The sequence below is a fragment of the Schistocerca piceifrons genome, chromosome X (genome assembly GCF_021461385.2).
Source record: "Schistocerca piceifrons isolate TAMUIC-IGC-003096 chromosome X, iqSchPice1.1, whole genome shotgun sequence".
Classification (NCBI taxonomy): domain Eukaryota; kingdom Metazoa; phylum Arthropoda; class Insecta; order Orthoptera; family Acrididae; genus Schistocerca; species Schistocerca piceifrons.
In genome coordinates, this window is record NC_060149.1 from 986,464,646 (window position 1) to 986,488,407 (window position 23,762).

Consider the following 23,762-nt stretch of genomic DNA (forward strand, 5'->3'; position numbering starts at 1 on the left):
TCTTGTACCTAAGTCGGCATTGTGCCTTTTGTATTTAATTCCGACGCAATTTCTGTGTTTCATCGTCAATAAGAAGGACCAAGGGATACAGTAAACCTGGAGTGAAGCATCGGAATCTATAACTAGTATCACAGGGATGGTTCAAAACATAGACAGTAAGAAGAGTCAGTCTTCTTGTACTTAAGTCGACATTGTGCCTTTTGTATTTAATTTTGATTCAATTTCTGTGTTTCATCGTCAATAAGAAAGTCAGAGGGATACAGTAATCCTGAAGTGAAGCATCGTAATCTATAACAAGTGTCACAGGAATGGTTCAAAACATAGTCTGTAAGAATAGTAAGTCTTCTTGTACTAAAGTCATCATTGTTCGTTTTCTATTTAAATCTGATGCAATTTCTGTGTTTCATCGTCAATAAGAAGGTCCAAGGGATACAGTAAACCTGGAGTGAAGCATCGGAATCTATAATTAGTGTCAATGGAATGGTTCAAAACATAGACAGTAAGAAGAGTCAGTCTTCTTGTACTTAATTCTGCATTGTGCCGTTTGTATTTAATTCCGATGCAATTTCTGTGTTTCTTCGTCAATAAGAAGGTCCAAGGGATACTGTAAACCTGAAGTGAAGCATCGGAATTTATAACTAATGTCACAGGAACGGTTCAAAACATGGTAAGAAGAGTCAGTCTTCTTGTACTTAAGTCGGCATTGTGCCTTTTTTATTTAATTCCGATTCAATTTCTGTGTTTCGTCGTCACTAAGAGGGTCAGAGGGATACAGTAATCCTGAAGTTAAGCATCGGGATCCATAACTAGTGTCACAGGAATGGTTCAAAGCATAGTCAGTAAGAAGAGTCAGTCTTCTTGTAGTTACGTCGGCATCGTGCCTTTTGTATTAAATTCCGATGCAATTTCTGTATTTCATCGTCAATAAGAAGGTCCAAGGGATACAGTAAACCTGAAGTGAAGCATCGGACTCTATAACTAGTGTCACAGAAATGGTTCAAAACATAGACAGTATAAGAGTCAGTCTTCTTCTACTTAAGTCGGCATTGTGCCTTTTGTATTTAATTCCGATGCAATTTCTGTGTTTCATCGTCAATAAGAAGGTCAGGGGGATACAGTAAACCTGAAGTGAAGCATTGCAATCTATAACTAGTGTCACAGGAATGCTTCAAAACATAGAACGTAAGAAGAGTCAGTCTTCTTGTACTTAAGTCGGCATTGTGCCTATTGTATTTAATTCCGATGCAATTTCTGTGCTTCATCGTCAATAAGAAGGTCAGAGGGATACAGTAAACCTGAAGTGAAGCATCCGAATCTATACTAGGGTCACAGGAGTGGTTCAAAATATAGACAGTAAGAAGAGTCAGTCTTCTTCCACTTAAGTTGGCATTGTGCCTTTTCTATTTAATTCCGATGCAATTTCTGTGTTTCATCGGAATCTATAACTAGTGTCACAGGAATGGTTCAAATCAAAGTCAGTAAGGAGAGTCAGTCTTCTTGTCCTTAAGTCGGCATTGTGCCTTCTGTATTTAATTCCGATGCTATTTCTGTAACTCATCGTCAATAAGAGGGTCCAAGGGATACAGTAAACTTGGAGTAAAGCATCGGAATCTATAACTAGTGTCACAGGAATGGTTCAAAACATAGAACGTAAGAAGAGTCAGTCTTCTTGTACTTATTTCGGCATTGTGCCTATTGTATTTAATTCCGATGCAATTTCTGTGTTTTATCGTCAATAAGAAGGTCCAAGGGATACAATAATCCTGGAGTGAAGCATCGGAATCTATAATTAATGTCAATGGAATGGTTCAAAACATAGACAGTAAGAAGAGTCAGTCTTCTTCTACTTAATTCTGCATTGTGCCGTTTGTATTTAATTCCGATGCAATTTCTGTGTTTCTTCGTCAATAAGAAGCTCCAAGGGATACAGTAAACCTGAAGTGAAGCATCGCAATTTATAACTAGTGTCACAGGACCGGTTCAAAACATGGTTAGAAGAGTCAGTCTTCTTGTACTTAAGTCGGCATTGTGCCTTTTGTATTTAATTCCGACGCAATTTCTCTGTTTCATCGTCAATAAGAAGGACCAAGGGATACAGTAAACCTGGAGTGAAGCATTGGAATCTATAACTAGTATCACAGGGATGGTTCAAAACATAGACAGTAAGAAGAGTCAGTCTTCTTGTACTTAAGTCGACATTGTGCCTTTTGTATTTAATTCCGATTCAATTTCTGTGTTTCATCGTCAATAAGAAGGTCAGAGGGATACAGTAATCCTGAAGTGAAGCATCGTAATCTATAACCAGTGTCACAGGAATGGTTCAAAACATAGTCCGAAGAATTTTAAGTCTTCTTGTACTAAAGGCATCATTGAGCATTTTCTATTCAAATCTGATGCAATTTCTGTGTTTCATCGTCAATAAGATGGTCCAAGGGATACAGTAAACCTGGAGTGAAGCATCGGAATCTATAACTAGTGTCACAGGAATGGTTCAAATCATAGACAGTAAGAAGTGTCAGACTTCTTTTACTTAAGTCGGCATTGTGCCATTTGTATTTAATTCCGATGCAATTTCTGTGTTTCTTCGTCAATAAGAAGATCCAAGGGATACAGTAAACCAGGAGTGAAGCATCGGAGTCCATAACTAGTCTCACAGGACTGGTTCAAAGATAGACAGTAAGAAGAATCAGTCTTTTTGTACTTAATTCGGCATTGTGCCTTTTGTATTTAATTCCGATTCAATTTCTGTGTTTCATCGTCAATAAGAAGGTCAGAGGGATACAGTAATCCTGAAGTGAAGCATCGGAATCCATAACTAGTGTCACAGGAATGGTTCAAATCATAGTCAGTGAGAAGAGTCAGTCTTCGTGTACTTAAGTCGGCATTGTGCCTTTTGTATTTAATTCCGATGCAATTTCTGTGTTTCATCGTCAATAAGAAGGTCCAACGGATACAGTACACCTGGAGTGAAACATCGTAATCTTTAACTAGTGTCACAGGGACGGTTCAAAACATAAACAGTAAGATGAGTCAGTATTCTTGTACTTAAGTCGGCGTTGTGCTTTTTGTATTTATTTCCGATGCAATTTCTGTGTTTCAACGTCACTAAGAAGGTCAGAGGGATACAGTAATCCTGAAGTTAAGCATCGGGATCCATAACTAGTGTCACAGGAATGGTTCAAAGCATAGTCAGTAAGAAGAATCAGTCTTGTTGTAGTTACGTCGGCATCGTGCCTTTTGTATTAAATTCCGATGCAATATCTGTGTTTCATCGACAATAAGAAGGTCCAAGGGATACAGTAAACCTGAAGTGAAGCATCGGAATCTATAACTAGTTTCACAGGAATGGTTCAAAGCATAGTCAGTAAGAAGAGTCAGTCTTCTTGTCCTTAAGTCGGCATTGTGCCTTTTGTATTTAATTCCGATGCAATTTCTGTGATTCATCGTCACTAAGAAGGCACAAGGGATACAGTAAACCTGAAGTGAAGCATCGGAAGCTATAACTAGTGTCACAGAAATGGTTCAAAGCATAGACAGTATAAGAGTCAGTCTTCTTGTACTTAAGTCGGCATTGTGCCTTTTGTATTTAATTCCGATGCAATTTCTGTGTTTCATCGTCAATAAGAAGGTCAGGGGGATACAGTAAACCTGAAGTGAAGCATTGCATTCTATAACTAGTGTCACAGGAATGGTTCAAATCATAGTCAGTAAGAAGAGTCAGTCTTCTTGTACTTAAGTCGGCATTGAGCCTTTTGTATTTAATTCCGATGCAATTTCTGTGTTTCATCGTCAATAAGAAGGTCCGAGGGATACAGTAAACCTGAAATGACGCATCGGAATCTATAACTAGTGTCACAGGAATGGTTCAAAACATAGACAGTAAGAAGGGTCAGTCTTCTTGTACTGAAGACGGCATTGTGCCCTTTGTATTTAATTCCGATGCAATTTCTGTGTTTCATCGTCAATAAGAAGGTCCAAGGTATACAGTAAACCTGAAGTGAAGCATCAGAATCTATTACTAGTGTCACAGGAATGGTTCATAACATAGACAGTAAGAAAAGTCAGTCGTCTTGTACTTAAGTCGGCATTGTGCCTTTTCTATTTAATTCCGATGCAATTACTGTGTTTCATCGTCAATAAAAAGGTCAGAGGGATACAGTAAACCTGAAGTGAAGCATCCGAATCTATATCTAGGGTCACGGGAGTGGTTCAAAGTATAGACAGTAAGAAGAGTCAGTGTTCTTCCACGTAAGTCGGCATTGTGCCTTTTGTATTTAATTCCGATGCAATTTCTGTGTTTCATCGTCTATAAGAAGGTCCAAGGGATACAGTAAACCTCAAGAGAAGCATCGGAGTCTATAACTAGTGTCACAGGAACGGTTCAATATATAGACAGTGGGAAGAGTCAGTCTTCTTGTACTTAAGTCGGCATTGTGCCTTTTGTATTTAATTCCGATGCAATTTCTGTGTTTCATCGTCAAAAAGAAGGTCAGAGGGATACAGTAAACCTGAAGTGAAGCATCGGAATCTATAACTAGTGTCACAGGCATGGTTCAAATCAAAGTCAGTAAGAGGAGTCAGTCTTTTTGTACTTAAGTCGGCATTGTGCCTTTTGTGTTTAATTCCGATGCAATTTCTGTATTTCATCGTAAATAAGAGGGTCCAAGGGATATAGTAAACCTGAAATGACGCATCGGAATCTATAACTAGTGTCACAGGAATGGTTATAACGTAGACAGTAAGAAGGGTCAGTCTTCTTGTACTTAAGACGGCGTTGTGCCTTTTGTAAGTAATTCCGATGCAATTTCTGTGCTTCATCGTCAATAAGAAGGTCCAAGGGATACAGTAAACCTGAAGTGAAGCATCGGAATCTATAACTAGTTTCACAGGAATGGTTCAAAACATAGTCAGTAAGAACAGTCAGTCTTCTTGTCCTTAAGTCGGCATTGTGCCTTTTGTATTTAATTCCGATGCAATTTCTGTGATTCATCGTCACTAAGAAGGCACAAGGGATACAGTAAACCTGAAGTGAAGCATCGGACTCTATAACTAGTGTCACAGAAATGGTTCAAAACATAGACAGTATAAGAGTCAGGCTTCTTGTACTTAAGTCGGCATTGTGCCTTTTGTATTTAATTCCGATGCAATTTCTGTGTTTCATCGTCAATAAGAAGGTCAGGGGGATACAGTAAACCTGAAGTGAAGCATTGCAATCTATAACTAGTGTCACAGGAATGGTTCAAATCATAGTCAGTAAGAAGAGACAGTCTTCTTGTACCTAAGTCGGCATTGAGCCTTTTGTATTTAATTCCGATGCAATTTCTGTGTTTCATCGTCAATAAGAAGGACCGAGGGATACAGTAAACCTGAAATGACGCATCGGAATCTATAACTAGTGTCACAGGAATGGTTCAAAACATAGACAGTAAGAAGGGTAAGTCTTCTTGTACTTCAGACGGCATTGTGCCTTTTGTATTTATTTCCGATGCAATTTCTGTGTTTCATCGTCAATAAGAAGGTCCAAGGGACACAGTAAACCTGAAGTGATGCATCAGAATTTATTACTAGTGTCACAGGAATGGTTCATAACATAGACAGTAAGAAAAGTCAGTCGTCTTGTACTTAAGTCGGCATTGTGCCTTTTCTATTTAATTCCGATGCAATTTCTGTGTTTCATCGTCAATAAGAAGGTCAGAGGGATACAGTAAACATGAAGTGAAGCATCCGAATCTATACTAGGGTCACAGGAGTGGTTCAAAATTTAGACAGTAAGAAGAGTCAGTCTTCTTCCACTTAAGTTGGCATTGTGCTTTTTCTATTTAATTCCGATGCAATTTCTATGTTTCATCGTCAATAAGAGGGTCCAAGGGATACAGTAAACTTGGAGTAAAGCATCGGAATCTATCACTAGTGTCACAGGAATGCTTCAAAACATAGAACGTAAGGAGAGTCAGTCTTCTAGTACTTAAGTCGGCATTGTGCCAATTGTATTTAATTCCGATGCAATTTCTGTGCTTCATCGTCAATAAGAAGGTCCAAGGGATACAGTAAACCTGGAGTGAAGCATCGGAATCTATAATTAGTGTCAATGGAATGGTTCAAAACATAGACAGTAAGAAGAGTCAGTCTTCTTGTACTTAATTCTGCATTGTGCCGTTTGTATTTAATTCCGATGCAATTTCTGTGTTTCTTCGTCAATAAGAAGATCCAAGGGATACTGTAAACCTGAAGTGAAGCATCGGAATTTATAACTAATGTCACAGGAACGGTTCAAAACATGGTAAGAAGAGTCAGTCTTCTTGTACTTAAGTCGGCATTGTGCCTTTTGTATTTAATTCCGACGCAATTTCTGTGTTTCATCGTCAATAAGAAGGACCAAGGGATACAGTAAACCTGGAGTGAAGCATCGGAATCTATAACTAGTATCACAGGGATGGTTCAAAACATAGACAGTAAGAAGAGTCAGTCTTCTTGTACTTAAGTCGACATTGTGCCTTTTGTATTTAATTTTGATTCAATTTCTGTGTTTCATCGTCAATAAGAAAGTCAGAGGGATACAGTAATCCTGAAGTGAAGCATCGTAATCTATAACAAGTGTCACAGGAATGGTTCAAAACATAGTCTGTAAGAATAGTAAGTCTTCTTGTACTAAAGTCATCATTGTTCGTTTTCTATTTAAATCTGATGCAATTTCTGTGTTTCATCGTCAATAAGAAGGTCCAAGGGATACAGTAAACCTGGAGTGAAGCATCGGAATCTATAATTAGTGTCAATGGAATGGTTCAAAACATAGACAGTAAGAAGAGTCAGTCTTCTTGTACTTAATTCTGCATTGTGCCGTTTGTATTTAATTCCGATGCAATTTCTGTGTTTCTTCGTCAATAAGAAGGTCCAAGGGATACTGTAAACCTGAAGTGAAGCATCGGAATTTATAACTAATGTCACAGGAACGGTTCAAAACATGGTAAGAAGAGTCAGTCTTCTTGTACTTAAGTCGGCATTGTGCCTTTTTTATTTAATTCCGATTCAATTTCTGTGTTTCGTCGTCACTAAGAGGGTCAGAGGGATACAGTAATCCTGAAGTTAAGCATCGGGATCCATAACTAGTGTCACAGGAATGGTTCAAAGCATAGTCAGTAAGAAGAGTCAGTCTTCTTGTAGTTACGTCGGCATCGTGCCTTTTGTATTAAATTCCGATGCAATTTCTGTATTTCATCGTCAATAAGAAGGTCCAAGGGATACAGTAAACCTGAAGTGAAGCATCGGACTCTATAACTAGTGTCACAGAAATGGTTCAAAACATAGACAGTATAAGAGTCAGTCTTCTTCTACTTAAGTCGGCATTGTGCCTTTTGTATTTAATTCCGATGCAATTTCTGTGTTTCATCGTCAATAAGAAGGTCAGGGGGATACAGTAAACCTGAAGTGAAGCATTGCAATCTATAACTAGTGTCACAGGAATGCTTCAAAACATAGAACGTAAGAAGAGTCAGTCTTCTTGTACTTAAGTCGGCATTGTGCCTATTGTATTTAATTCCGATGCAATTTCTGTGCTTCATCGTCAATAAGAAGGTCAGAGGGATACAGTAAACCTGAAGTGAAGCATCCGAATCTATACTAGGGTCACAGGAGTGGTTCAAAATATAGACAGTAAGAAGAGTCAGTCTTCTTCCACTTAAGTTGGCATTGTGCCTTTTCTATTTAATTCCGATGCAATTTCTGTGTTTCATCGGAATCTATAACTAGTGTCACAGGAATGGTTCAAATCAAAGTCAGTAAGGAGAGTCAGTCTTCTTGTCCTTAAGTCGGCATTGTGCCTTCTGTATTTAATTCCGATGCTATTTCTGTAACTCATCGTCAATAAGAGGGTCCAAGGGATACAGTAAACTTGGAGTAAAGCATCGGAATCTATAACTAGTGTCACAGGAATGGTTCAAAACATAGAACGTAAGAAGAGTCAGTCTTCTTGTACTTATTTCGGCATTGTGCCTATTGTATTTAATTCCGATGCAATTTCTGTGTTTTATCGTCAATAAGAAGGTCCAAGGGATACAATAATCCTGGAGTGAAGCATCGGAATCTATAATTAATGTCAATGGAATGGTTCAAAACATAGACAGTAAGAAGAGTCAGTCTTCTTCTACTTAATTCTGCATTGTGCCGTTTGTATTTAATTCCGATGCAATTTCTGTGTTTCTTCGTCAATAAGAAGCTCCAAGGGATACAGTAAACCTGAAGTGAAGCATCGCAATTTATAACTAGTGTCACAGGACCGGTTCAAAACATGGTTAGAAGAGTCAGTCTTCTTGTACTTAAGTCGGCATTGTGCCTTTTGTATTTAATTCCGACGCAATTTCTCTGTTTCATCGTCAATAAGAAGGACCAAGGGATACAGTAAACCTGGAGTGAAGCATTGGAATCTATAACTAGTATCACAGGGATGGTTCAAAACATAGACAGTAAGAAGAGTCAGTCTTCTTGTACTTAAGTCGACATTGTGCCTTTTGTATTTAATTCCGATTCAATTTCTGTGTTTCATCGTCAATAAGAAGGTCAGAGGGATACAGTAATCCTGAAGTGAAGCATCGTAATCTATAACCAGTGTCACAGGAATGGTTCAAAACATAGTCCGAAGAATTTTAAGTCTTCTTGTACTAAAGGCATCATTGAGCATTTTCTATTCAAATCTGATGCAATTTCTGTGTTTCATCGTCAATAAGATGGTCCAAGGGATACAGTAAACCTGGAGTGAAGCATCGGAATCTATAACTAGTGTCACAGGAATGGTTCAAATCATAGACAGTAAGAAGTGTCAGACTTCTTTTACTTAAGTCGGCATTGTGCCATTTGTATTTAATTCCGATGCAATTTCTGTGTTTCTTCGTCAATAAGAAGATCCAAGGGATACAGTAAACCAGGAGTGAAGCATCGGAGTCCATAACTAGTCTCACAGGACTGGTTCAAAGATAGACAGTAAGAAGAATCAGTCTTTTTGTACTTAATTCGGCATTGTGCCTTTTGTATTTAATTCCGATTCAATTTCTGTGTTTCATCGTCAATAAGAAGGTCAGAGGGATACAGTAATCCTGAAGTGAAGCATCGGAATCCATAACTAGTGTCACAGGAATGGTTCAAATCATAGTCAGTGAGAAGAGTCAGTCTTCGTGTACTTAAGTCGGCATTGTGCCTTTTGTATTTAATTCCGATGCAATTTCTGTGTTTCATCGTCAATAAGAAGGTCCAACGGATACAGTACACCTGGAGTGAAACATCGTAATCTTTAACTAGTGTCACAGGGACGGTTCAAAACATAAACAGTAAGATGAGTCAGTATTCTTGTACTTAAGTCGGCGTTGTGCTTTTTGTATTTATTTCCGATGCAATTTCTGTGTTTCAACGTCACTAAGAAGGTCAGAGGGATACAGTAATCCTGAAGTTAAGCATCGGGATCCATAACTAGTGTCACAGGAATGGTTCAAAGCATAGTCAGTAAGAAGAATCAGTCTTGTTGTAGTTACGTCGGCATCGTGCCTTTTGTATTAAATTCCGATGCAATATCTGTGTTTCATCGACAATAAGAAGGTCCAAGGGATACAGTAAACCTGAAGTGAAGCATCGGAATCTATAACTAGTTTCACAGGAATGGTTCAAAGCATAGTCAGTAAGAAGAGTCAGTCTTCTTGTCCTTAAGTCGGCATTGTGCCTTTTGTATTTAATTCCGATGCAATTTCTGTGATTCATCGTCACTAAGAAGGCACAAGGGATACAGTAAACCTGAAGTGAAGCATCGGAAGCTATAACTAGTGTCACAGAAATGGTTCAAAGCATAGACAGTATAAGAGTCAGTCTTCTTGTACTTAAGTCGGCATTGTGCCTTTTGTATTTAATTCCGATGCAATTTCTGTGTTTCATCGTCAATAAGAAGGTCAGGGGGATACAGTAACCCTGAAGTGAAGCATTGCATTCTATAACTAGTGTCACAGGAATGGTTCAAATCATAGTCAGTAAGAAGAGTCAGTCTTCTTGTACTTAAGTCGGCATTGAGCCTTTTGTATTTAATTCCGATGCAATTTCTGTGTTTCATCGTCAATAAGAAGGTCCGAGGGATACAGTAAACCTGAAATGACGCATCGGAATCTATAACTAGTGTCACAGGAATGGTTCAAAACATAGACAGTAAGAAGGGTCAGTCTTCTTGTACTGAAGACGGCATTGTGCCCTTTGTATTTAATTCCGATGCAATTTCTGTGTTTCATCGTCAATAAGAAGGTCCAAGGTATACAGTAAACCTGAAGTGAAGCATCAGAATCTATTACTAGTGTCACAGGAATGGTTCATAACATAGAGAGTAAGAAAAGTCAGTCGTCTTGTACTTAAGTCGGCATTGTGACTTTTCTATTTAATTCCGATGCAATTACTGTGTTTCATCGTCAATAAAAAGGTCAGAGGGATACAGTAAACCTGAAGTGAAGCATCCGAATCTATATCTAGGGTCACGGGAGTGGTTCAAAGTATAGACAGTAAGAAGAGTCAGTGTTCTTCCACGTAAGTCGGCATTGTGCCTTTTGTATTTAATTCCGATGCAATTTCTGTGTTTCATCGTCTATAAGAAGGTCCAAGGGATACAGTAAACCTCAAGAGAAGCATCGGAGTCTATAACTAGTGTCACAGGAACGGTTCAATATATAGACAGTGGGAAGAGTCAGTCTTCTTGTACTTAAGTCGGCATTGTGCCTTTTGTATTTAATTCCGATGCAATTTCTGTGTTTCATCGTCAAAAAGAAGGTCAGAGGGATACAGTAAACCTGAAGTGAAGCATCGGAATCTATAACTAGTGTCACAGGCATGGTTCAAATCAAAGTCAGTAAGAGGAGTCAGTCTTTTTGTACTTAAGTCGGCATTGTGCCTTTTGTGTTTAATTCCGATGCAATTTCTGTATTTCATCGTAAATAAGAGGGTCCAAGGGATATAGTAAACCTGAAATGACGCATCGGAATCTATAACTAGTGTCACAGGAATGGTTATAACGTAGACAGTAAGAAGGGTCAGTCTTCTTGTACTTAAGACGGCGTTGTGCCTTTTGTAAGTAATTCCGATGCAATTTCTGTGTTTCATCGTCAATAAGAAGGTCCAAGGGATACAGTAAATCTGGAGTGAAGCATCGGAATCTATAACTAGTGTCACAGGAATGGTTCGAAACATAGACAGTAAGAAGAGTCAATCTTCCTGTACTTAAGACGGCGTTGTGCCTATTGTATTTCATTCCGATGCAATTTCTGTGTTTCATCGTCAATAAGAAGGTCCAAGGGATACAGTAAACCTCAAGTGAAGCATCGGAATCCATAACTAGTGTCGCAGGAACGGTTCAAACATTGCCAGTAGGAAGAGTTGGTCTTCATGTACTTATGTCGGCATTGTGCCTTTTGTATTTAATTCCGATGCAATTTCTGTGTTTCATCGTCAATAAGAAGGTCAAAGGGATACATTAAACCTGAAGTGAAGCATCGTAATCTATAACTAGTCACACAGGAATGGTTCAAAACGTAGACTGTAGTAAGAGTCAGTCTTCTTGTACTTAAGTCGGCACTGTGCCTTTTGTATTTAATTTCGATGCAATTTCTGTGTTTCATCGTCAATAGGACGGTCCACGCGATACAGTAAACCTGAAGTGAAGCATCGGAATCTATAACTAGTGTCACAGGAATGGTTCAAAACAAAGTCGGTAAGAAGAGCCAGTCTTCTTATCCTTATGTCGGCATTGTGCCTTTTGTATTTAATTCCGATGCAAATTCTGTGTTTCATCGTCACTAAGAAGGTCCATGGGATACAGTAAACCTGGAGTGTAGCATCGGAGTCTATAACTAGTGTCACAGGAATGGTTCACATCATAGACTGTAAGAAGAGTCAGTCTTCGTGTATTTAAGTGGGCATTTTGCCTTTTGTATTTAATTCCGATGCAATTTCTGTGTTGCATCGTCAATAAGAAGGTCAGAGGGATACAGCAAACCTGAAGTGAAGCATCGGAATCTAAAACTAGTGTCACAGGAATGGTCAAAACATAGTCAGTAAGAAGAGTCAGTCTTCTTGTACTTAAGAAGGCATTGTGCCTTTTCTATTTAATTCCGATGCAATTTCTGTGTTTCATCGTCAATAACAAGGTCCAAGGGATACAGTGAACCTGGAGTGAAGCATCAGAAGCTATAACTAGTGTCAATGGAATGGTTCAAAACATAGACAGTAAGAAGAGTCAGTCTTCTTGTACTTAAGTCGGCATTCTTCCTTTTGTATTTAATTCAGATGCAATTTCTGTGTTTCATCGACAATAAGAAAGTCAGATTGATACAGTAAACCTGAAGTGAAGCATCGGAATCTATAGCTAGTGTCACAGGAATGGTTCAAAATATAGTCAGTAATAAGAGTCAGTCGTCTTGTCCATAAGTCGGCATTGTGCCTTTTGTATTTAATTCCGATGCAATTTCTGTGTTTCATCGTCAATAAGAAGGTCCAAGGGATACAGTAAACCTGGAGTGAAGCATCGCAATCTATAACTAGTGTCGCAGGAGTGGTTCAAAACATAGACAGTAAGAAGAGTCAGTCTTCTTGTACTTAAGTCGGCATTGTGCCTTTTGTATTTAATTCCGATGCAATTTCTGTGTTTCATCGTCAATAAGCAGGTCCAACGGATACGGTAAACCTGAAGTGAAGCTTTGGAATCTATAACTAGTGTCACAGGAATGGTCCAAAACATAGACTGTAAGAAGAGTCAGTCTTCTTGTACATAAGTCGACATTGTGCCTTTTCTATTTAATTCCGATGCAATTTCTGTGTTGCATCGTCAATAAGAAGGTCAGAGGGATACAGCAAACCTGAAGTGAAGCATCGGAATCTAAAACTAGTGTCACAGGAATGGTTCAAAACATAGACAGTGGGAAGAGTCAGTCTACTTGTACTTAAGTCGGCATTGTGCCTTTTATATTTAATTCCGAGGCAATTTCTGTGTTTCATCGTCAATAAGCAGGTCCAAGGGATACAGTAAACCTGAAGTGAAGCATCGGAATCTATAACTAGTGTCACAGGAATGGTTCAAAACATAGAAAGTAGGAAGAGTCAGTCCTCTTGTACTTAAGTCGGCATTGTGCCTTTTCTATTTAATTCCGATGCAATTACTGTGTTTCAACGTTAAAAAGGTCAGAGGGATACAGCAAACTTGAAGTGAAGCATCGGAATCCAAAACTAGTTTCACAGGAATGGTTCAAAACATAGACAGTAGGAAGAGTCAGTCTTCTTGTAGTTAAGTCGGCATTGTGCCATTTGTATTGAGTTCCGATCCAAATTCTGTGATTCATCGTCAATAAGCTGGTCCAAGGGATACAGTAAACCTGGAGTGAATCATCGGATTCTATAACTAGTGTCACAGGAATGGTTCAAATCATAGACAGTAAGAAGAGTCAGTCTTCTTGTACTTAAGTCGACATTGTGCCATTTCTATTTAATTCCGATGCAGTTTCTGTGTTTCATCGTCAATAAGAAAGTCAGAGGGACACAATAAACCTGAAGTGAAGCATCGGAATCTATAACTAGTGTCACAGGAATGGTTCAAAACAAAGCCAGTAAGAAGAGTCAGTCTTGTTGTCCTTAAGTCGGCATTGTGCCTTTTGTATTTAATTCCGATGTTATTTCTGTGTTTCATCGTCAATAAGAAGGTCAGAGGGATACAGTAAACCTGGAGTGTAGGATCGGAATCTATAACTAGTGTCACAGGAATGGTTTAAATCATAGACAGTAAGAAGGGTTAGTCCTCGTGTACTTAAGTCGGCATTTTGCCTTTTGTATTTAATTCCGATGCAATTTCTGTGGTTCATCGTCAATAAGAAGATCCAAGGGATACAGTAAACCTGAGGTGAAGCATCGGAATCTATAACTATTGTCACAGGAATGGTTCAAAACATAGTCAGTAATAAGAGTCAGTCTTCTTGTACTTAAGTCGGCATTCTACCTTTTATATTTAATTCCGATGCGATTTCTATGTTTCATCGTCAATAACAAGGTCCAAGGGATACAGTAAACCTGGAGTGAAGCATCGGAATCTATAACTTGTGTCAATGGAATGGTTCAAACATAGACAGTAAGAAGAGTCAGTCTTCTTGTACTTAAGACGGCGTTGTGCATTTTGTATTTAATTCCGATGCAATTTCTGTGTTTCATCGTCAATAAGAAGTTCCAAGGGATACAGTAAACCTCAAGTGAAGCATCGGAATCCATAACTAGTGTCACAGGAACGGTTCAAACATAGTCAGTAGGAAGAGTTGGTCTTCATGTACTTATGTCGGCATTGTGCCTTTTATAATTAATTCCGATGCAATTTCTGTGTTTCATCGTCAATAAGAAGGTCCAAGGGATACTGTAAACCTGAAGTGAAGCATCGTAATCTATAACTAGTAACACAGGAATGGTTCCAAACATAGACTGTAGGAAGAGTCAGTCTTCTTGTACTTAAGTCGGCACTGTGCCTATTGTATTTAATTATGATGCAACTTCTGTGTTTCATCGTCAACAGGACGGTCCAAGCGATACAGTAAATCTGAAGTGAAGCATCGGAATCTATAACTAGTGTCACAGGAATGGTTCAAAAGAAAGTCAGTAAGAAGAGCCAGTCTTCTTATCCTAACGTCGGCATTGTGCCTTTTGTATATCATTCCGATGCAATTTCTGTGTTTCAACGTTAATAAGGTCAGAGGGATACAGCAAACTTGAAGTGAAGCATCGGAATCCAAAACTAGTGTCACAGGAATGGTTCAAAACATAGACAGTAGGAAGAGTCAGTCTTCTTGTAGTTAAGTCGGCATTGTGCCATTTGTATTGAATTCCGATGCAATTTCTGTGTTTCATCGTCAATAAGCTGGTCCAAGAGATACAGTAAACCTGGAGTGAAGCATCGGATTCTATAACTAGTGTCACAGGAATGGTTCCAAACATAGACAGTAAGAAGAGTCAGTCTTCTTGTACGTAAGTCGACATTGTGCCATTTCAATTTAATTCCGATGCAATTTCTGTGTTTCATCGTCAATAAGAATGTCAGAGGGACACAATAAACCTGAAGTGAAGCATCGGAAGCTATAACTAGTGTCACAGGAATGGTTCATAACAAAGCCAGTAAGAAGAGTCAGTCTTCTTGTCCTTAAGTCGGCATTGTGCCTTTTGCATTTAATTCCGATGTTATTTCTGTGTTTCATCGTCAATAAGAAGGTCAGAGGGATACAGTCAACCTGGAGTGTAGCATCGGTATCTATAACTAGTGTCACAGGAATTGTTTAAATCATAGACAGTAAGAAGAGTCAGTCCTCGTGTACTTAAGTCGGCATTTTGCCTTTTGTATTTAATTCCGATGCAATTTCTGTGTTTCATCGTCAATAAGAAGGTCCAAGGGATACAGTAAACCTGAAGTGAAGCATCGGAATCTATAACTCGTGTCAATGGAATGGTTCAAACATAGACAGTAAGTTAAGTCAGTCTTCTTGTACTTAAGACGGCGTTGTGCCTTTTGTATTTAATTCCGATGCAATTTCCGTGTTTCATCGTCAATAAGAAGGTCCAAGGGATGCAGTAAACCTCAAGTGAAGAATCGGAATCTATAACTAGTGTCACAGGAACGGTTCAAATGTAGTCAGTAGGAAGAGTTGGTCTTCATGTACTTATGTCGGCATTGTGCCTTTTGTAATTAATTCCGATGCAATTTCTGTGTTTCATCGTCAATAAGAAGGTCCAAGGGATACAGTAAACCTGAAGTGAAGCATCGTAATCTATAACTAGTAACACAGGAATGGTTCAAAACATAGACTGTAGGAAGAGTCAGTCTTCTTGTACTTAAGTCGGCACTGTGCCTTTTGTAATTAATTCCGATGCAACTTCTGTGTTTCATCGTCAATAGGACGGTCCAAGCGATACAGTAAACCTGAAGTGAAGCATCGGAATCTGTAACTAGTGTCACAGGAATGGTTCAAAGGAAAGTCAGTAAGAAGAGCCAGTCTTCTTATCCTTACGTCGGCATTGTGCCTTTTGTATTTAATTCCGATGCAATTTCTGTGTTTCATCGTCAATAAAAAGGTCCATGGGATACAGTAAACCTGGAGTGTAGCATCGGAGTCTATAACTACTGTCTCAGGAATGGTTCAAATCAATGACTGTAAGAAGAGTCAGTCTTCGTGTACTTAAGTCGGCATTTTGCTTTTTGTATTTAATTCCGATGCAATTTCTGTGTTTCATCGTCATTAAGAAGGTCCAGGGGATACAGTAAACTTGAAGTGAAGCATCGGAATCTATAACTAGTGTCACAGGAATGGTCAAAACATAGTCAGCAGGAAGAGTCCGTCTTCTTGTACTTAAGTCGGCATTGTGCCTTTTCTATTTAATTCCGATGCAATTTCTGTGTTTCATAGTCAATAACAAGGTCCAAGGGATACAGTAAACCTGGAGTGAAGCATCGGAACCTATAACTAGTGTCAATGGAATGGTTCAAAACATAGACAGTAAGAAGAGTCAGTCTTCGTGTACTTCAGTCGGCATTGTGCCTTTTGTATTTAATTCCGATGCAATTTCTGTGATTCAACGTCACTAAGAAGGTCAGAGGGATACAGTAATCCTGAAGTTAAGCATCGGGATCCATAACTAGTGTCACAGGAATGGTTCAAAGCATAGTCAGTAAGAAAAGTCAGTCTTCTTGTAGTTACGTCGGCATCGTGCCTTTTGTATTAAATTCCGATGCAATATCTGTGTTTCATCGACAATAAGAAGGTCCAAGGGACACAGTAAACCTGAAGTGAAGCATCGGAATCTATAACTAGTTTCACAGGAATGGTTCAAAGCATAGTCACTAAGAAGAGTCAGTCACCTTGTCCTTAAGTCGGCATTGTGCCTTTTGTATTTAATTCCGATGCAATTTCTGTGATTCATCGTCACTAAGAAGGCACAAGGGATACAGTAAACCTGAAGTGAAGCATCGGAAGCTATAACTAGTGTCACAGAAATGGTTCAAAACATAGACAGTATAAGAGTCAGTCTTCTTGTACTTAAGTCGGCATTGTGCCTTTTGTATTTAATTCCGATGCAATTTCTGTGTTTCATCGTCAATAAGAAGGTCAGGGGGATACAGTAAACCTGAAGTGAAGCATTGCATTCTATAACTAGTGTCACAGGAATGGTTCAAATCATAGTCAGTAAGAAGAGTCAGTCTTCTTGTACTTAAGTCGGCATTGAGCCTTTTGTATTTAATTCCGATGCAATTTCTGGTTTTCATCGTCAATAAGAAGGTCCGAGGGATACAGTAAACCTGAAATGACGCATCGAAATCTATAACTAGTGTCACAGGAATGGTTCAAAACATAGACAGTAAGAAGGGTCAGTCTTCTTGTACTGAAGACGGCATTGTGCCCTTTGTATTTAATTCCGATGCAATTTCTGTGTTTCATCGTCAATAAGAAGGTCCAAGGGATACAGTAAACCTGAAGTGAAGCATCAGAATCTATTACTAGTTTCACAGGAATGGTTCATAACATAGACAGTAAGAAAAGTCAGTCGTCTTGTACTTAAGTCGGCATTGTGCCTTTTCTATTTAATTCCGATGCAATTACTGTGTTTCATCGTCAATAACAAGGTCAGAGGGATACAGTAAACCTGAAGTGAAGCATCCGAAACTATATCTAGGGTCACGGGAGTGGTTCAAAGTATAGACAGTAAGAAGAGTCAGTGTTCTTCCACGTAAGTCGGCATTGTGACTTTTGTATTTAATTCCGATGCAATTTCTGTGTTTCATCGTCAATAAGAAGGTCCAAGGGATACAGTAAACCTCAAGAGAAGCATCGGAGTCTATAACTAGTGTCACAGGAACGGTTCAATATATAGACAGTGGGAAGAGTCAGTCTTCTTGTACTTAAGTCGGCATTGTGCCTTTTATATTTAATTCCGATGCAATTTCTGTGTTTCATCGTCAATAAGAAGGTCCAAGGGATACAGTAAACCTCAAGTGAAGCATCGGAATCCATAACTAGTGTCGCAGGAACGGTTCAAACATTGCCACTAGGAAGAGTTGGTCTTCATGTACTTATGTCGGCATTGTGCCTTTTGTATTTAATTCCGATGCAATTTCTGTGTTTCATCGTCAATAAGAAGGTCCAAGGGATACAGTAAACCTGAAGTGAAGCATCGTAATCTATAACTAGTGACACAGGAATGGTTCAAAACGTAGACTGTAGGAAGAGTCAGTCTTCTTGTACTTAAGTCGGCACTGTGCCTTTTATATTTAATTCCGATGCAATTTCTGTGTTTCATCGTCAATACGACGGTCCACGCGATACAGTAAACCTGAAGTGAAGCATCGGAATCTATAACTAGTGTCACAGGAATGGTTCAAAACAAAGTCGGTAAGAAGAGCCAGTCTTCTTATCCTTAAGTCGGCATTGTGCCTTTTGTATTTAGTTCCGATGCAATTTCTGTGTTTCATCGTCACTAAGAAGGTCCATGGGATACAGTAAACCTGGAGTGTAGCATCGGAGTCTATAACTAGTGTCACAGGAATGGTTCACATCATAGACTGTAAGAAGAGTCAGTCTTCGTGTATTTAAGTGGGCATTTTGCCTTTTGTATTTAATTCCGATCCAATTTCTGTGTTTCATCGTCAATAACAAGGTCCAGGGGATACAGTAAACCAGAATTGAAGCATCGGAATCTATAACTAGTGTCACAGGAATGGTCAAAACATAGTCAGTAAGAAGAGTCAGTCTTCTTGTACTTAAGAAGGCATTGTGCCTTTTCTATTTAATTCCGATGCAATTTCTGTGTTTCATCGTCAATAACAAGGTCCAAGGGATACAGTAAACCTGGAGTGAAGCATCAGAAGCTATAACTAGTGTCAATGGAATGGTTCAAAACATAGACAGTAAGAAGAGTCAGTCTTCTTGTACTTAAGTCGGCATTCTTCCTTTTGTATTTAATTCTGATGCAATTTCTGTGTTTCATCGACAATAAGAAGGTCAGATTGATACAGTAAACCTGAAGTGAAGCATCGGAATCCATAGCTAGTGTCACAGGAATGGTTCAAAATATAGTCAGTAATAAGAGTCAGTCGTCTTGTCCATAAGTCGGCATTGTGCCTTTTGTATTTAATTCCGATGCAATTTCTGTGTTTCATCGTCAATAAGAAGGTCCAAGGGATACAGTAAACCTGGAGTGAAGCATCGCAATCTGTAACTAGTGTCGCAGGAGTGGTTCTAAACATAGACAGTAAGAAGAGTCAGTCTTCTTGTACTTAAGTCTGCATTGTGCCTTTTGCATTTAATTCCGATGCAATTTCTGTGTTTCATCGTCAATAAGAAGGTCAGAGGGATACAGCAAACCTGAAGTGAAGCATCGGAATCTAAAACTAGTGTCACAGGAATGGTTCAAAACATAGACAATGGGATGAGTCAGTCTACTTGTACTTAAGTCGGCATTGTGCCTTTTGTATTTAATTCCGAGGCAATTTCTGTGTTTCATCGTCAATAAGCAGGTCCAAGGGATACAGTAAACCTGAAGTGAAGCATCGGAATCTGTAACTAGTGTCACAGGAATGGTTCAAAACATAGAAAGTAGGAAGGGTCAGTCCTCTTGTACTTAAGTCGGCATTGTGCCTTTTCTATTTAATTCCGATGCAATTACTGTGTTTCAACGTTAATAAGGTCAGAGGGATACAGCAAACTTGAAGTGAAGCATCGGAATCCAAAACTAGTGTCACAGGAATGGTTCAAAACATAGACAGTAGGAAGAGTCAGTCTTCTTGTAGTTAAGTCGGCATTGTGCCATTTGTATTGAGTTCCGATCCATATTCTGTGTTTCATCGTCAATAAGCTGGTCCAAGGGATACAGTAAACCTGGAGTCAAGCATTGGATTCTATAACTAGTGTCACAGGAATGGTTCAAATCATAGACAGTAGGAAGAGTCAGTCTTCTTGTACTTAAGTCGACATTGTGCCATTTCTATTTAATTCCGATGCAATTTCTGTGTTTCATCGTCAATAAGAAAGTCAGAGGGACACAATAAACCTGAAGTGAAGCATCAGAATCTATAACTAGTGTCACAGGAATGGTTCAAAACAAAGCCAGTAAGAAGAGTCAGTCTTGTTGTCTTTAAGTCGGCATTGTGCCTTTTGTATTTAATTCCGATGTTATTTCTGTGTTTCATCGTCAATAAGAAGGTCAGAGGGATACAGTAAACCTGGAGTGTAGGGTCGGAATCTATAACTAGTGTCACAGGAATGGTTTAAATCATAGACAGTAAGAAGAGTCGGTCCTCGTGTACTTAAGTCGGCATTTTGCATTTTCTATTTAATTCCGATGCGATTTCTATGTTTCATCGTCAATAACAAGGTCCAAGGGATACAGTAAACCTGGAGTGAAGCATCGGAATCTATAACTAGTGTCAATGGAATGGTTCAAACATAGACAGTAAGAAGAGTCAGTCTTCTTGTACTTAAGACGGCGTTGTGCCTTTTGTATTTAATTCCGATGCAATTTCTGTGTTTCATCGTCAATAAGAAGGTCCAAGGGATACAGTAAACCTCAAGTGAAGCATCGGAATCTATAACTAGTGTCACAGGAACGGTTCAAACATAGTCAGTAGTAAGAGTTGGTCTTCATGTACTTATGTCGGCATTGTGCCTTTTATAATTAATTCCGATGCAATTTCTGTGTTTCACCGTCAATAAGAAGGTCCAAGGGATACAGTAAACCTGAAGTGAAGCATCGTAATCTATAACTAGTAACACAGGAATGGTTCAAATCATAGACTGTAGGAAGAGTCAGTCTTCTTGTACTTAAGTCGGCACTGTGCCTCTTGTATTTAATTCCGATGCAACTTCTGTGTTTCATCGTCAACAGGACGGTCCAAGCGATATAGTAAATCTGAAGTGAAGCATCGGAATCTATAACTAGTGTCACAGGAATGGTTCAAAAGAAAGTCAGTAAGAAGAGCCAGTCTTCTTATCCTAACGTCGGCATTGTGCCTTTTGTATATCATTCCGATGCAATTTCTGTGTTTCAACGTTAATAACGTCAGAGGGATACAGCAAACTTGAAGTGAAGCATCGGAATCCAAAACTAGTGTCACAGGAATGGTTCAAAGCATAGACAGTAGGAAGAGTCAGTCTTCTTGTAGTTAAGTCGGCATTGTGCCATTTGTATTGAATTCCGATGAAATTTCTATGTTTCATCGTCCATAAGCTGGTCCAAGAGATACAGTTAACCTGGAGTGAAGCAGCGGATTCTATAACTAGCGTCACAGGAATGGTTCAAAACATAGACAGTAAGAAGAGTCAGTCTTCTTGTACTTAAGTCGACATTGTGCCATTTCTATTTAATTCCGATGCAATTTCTGTGTTTCATCGTCAATAAGAATGTCAGAGGGACACAATAAACCTGAAGTGAAGCATCGGAATCTATAACTAGTGTCACAGGAATGGTTCATAACAAAGCCAGTAAGAAGAGTCAGTCTTCTTGTCCTTAGGTCGGCATTGTGCCTTTTGCATTTAATTCCGATGTTATTTCTGTGTTTCATCGTCAATAAGAAGGTCAGAGGGATACAGTCAACCTGGAGTGTAGCATCGGAATCTATAACTAGTGTCACAGGAATTGTTTAAATCATAGACAGTAAGAAGAGTCAGTCCTCGTGTACTTAAGTCGGCATTTTGCCTTTTGTATTTAATTCCGATGCAATTTCTGTGGTTCATCGTCAATAAGAAGATCCAAGGGATACAGTAAACCTGAGGTGAAGCATCGGAATCTATAACTATTGTCACAGGAATGGTTCAAAACATAGTCAGTAATAAGAGTCAGTCTACTAGTACTTAAGTCGGCATTGTACCTTTTCTATTTAATTCCGATGCGATATCTATGTTTCATCGTCAATAACAAGGTCCAAGGGATACAGTAAACCTGGAGTGAAGCATCGGAATCTATAACTAGTGTCAATGGAATGGTTCAAACATAGACAGTAAGATGAGTCTGTCTTCTTGTACTTAAGACGGCGTTGTGCCTTTTGTATTTAATTCCGATGCAATTTCCGTGTTTCATCGTCAATAAGAAGGTCCAAGGGATACAGTAAACCTCAAGTGAAGCATCGGAATCTATAACTAGTGTCACAGGAACGGTTCAAACGTAGTCAGTAGGAAGAGTTGGTCTTCATGTACTTATGTCGGCATTGTGCCTTTTGTAATTAATTCCGATGCAATTTCTGTGTTTCATCGTCAATAAGAAGGTCCAAGGGATACAGTAAACCTGAAGTGAAGCATCGTAATCTATAACTAGTAACACAGGAATGGTTCAAAACATAGACTGTAGGAAGAGTCAGTCTTCTTGTACTTAAGTCGGCACTGTGCCTTTTGTATTTAATTCCGATGCAACTTCTGTGTTTCATCGTCAATAGGACGGTCCAAGTGATACAGTAAACCTGAAGTGAAGCATCGGAATCTGTAACTAGTGTCACAGGAATGGTTCAAAGGAAAGTCAGTAAGAAGAGCCAGTTTTCTTATCCTTACGTCGGCATTGTTCCTTTTGTATTTAATTCCGATGCAATTTCTGTGTTTCATCGTCAATAAAAAGGTCCATGGGATACAGTAAACCTGGAGTGTAGCATCGGAGTCTATAACTAGTGTCTCAGGAATGGTTCAAATCAATGACTGTAAGAAGAGTCAGTCTTCGTGTACTTAAGTCGGCATTTTGCTTTTTGTATTTAATTCCGATGCAATTTCTGTGTTTCATCGTCAATAAGAAGGTCCAGGGGATACAGTGAACCTGAAGTGAAGCATCGGAATCTATAACTAGTGTCACAGGAATGGTCAAAACATAGTCAGCAGGAAGAGTCAGTCTTCTTGTACTTAAGTCGGCATTGTGCCTTTTCTATTTAATTCCGATGCAATTTCTGTGTTTCATAGTCAATAACAAGGTCCAAGGGATACAGTAAACCTGGAGTGAAGCATCGGAACCTATAACTAGTGTCAATGGAATGGTTCAAAACATAGACAGTAAGAAGAGTCAGTCTTCGTGTACTTCAGTCGGCATTGTGCCTTTTGTATTTAGTTCCGATGCAATTTCAGTGATTCATCGACACTAAGAAGGTCCGAGGGATACAGTAAACCTGAAATGACGCATCGGAATCTATTACTATTGTCACAGGAATGGTTCAAAGCATAGACAGTAAGAAGGGTCAGTCTTCTTGTACTTAAGACGACATTGTGCCTTTTGTATTTAATTCCGATGCAATTTCTGTGTTTCATCGTCAATAAGAAGGTCAAAGGGATACAGTAAACCTGAAGTGAAGCATCAGAATCTATTACTAGTGTCACAGGAATGGTTCAAAACATAGACAGTAAGAAGATTCAGTTTTCTTCCACTTAAGTCGGCATTGTGCCTTTTGTATTTAATTCCGATGCAATTTCTTTGTTTCATCGTCAATAAGAATGTCCAAGGGATACAGTAAACCTCAAGTGAAGCATCGGAATCTATAACTAGTGACACAGGAATGGTTCAAAACATGGACTGTATGAAGAGTCATTCTTCTTGTACTGAAGTCGGCACTGTGCCTTTTGTATTTAATTCCGATGCAATTTCTGTGTTTCATCGTCAATAGGACGGTCCAAGCGATACATTAAACCTGAAGTGAAGCATCGGAATCTATAACTAGTGTCACAGGAATGGTTCAAAACAAAGTCAGTAAGAAGAGCCAGTCTTCTTATCCT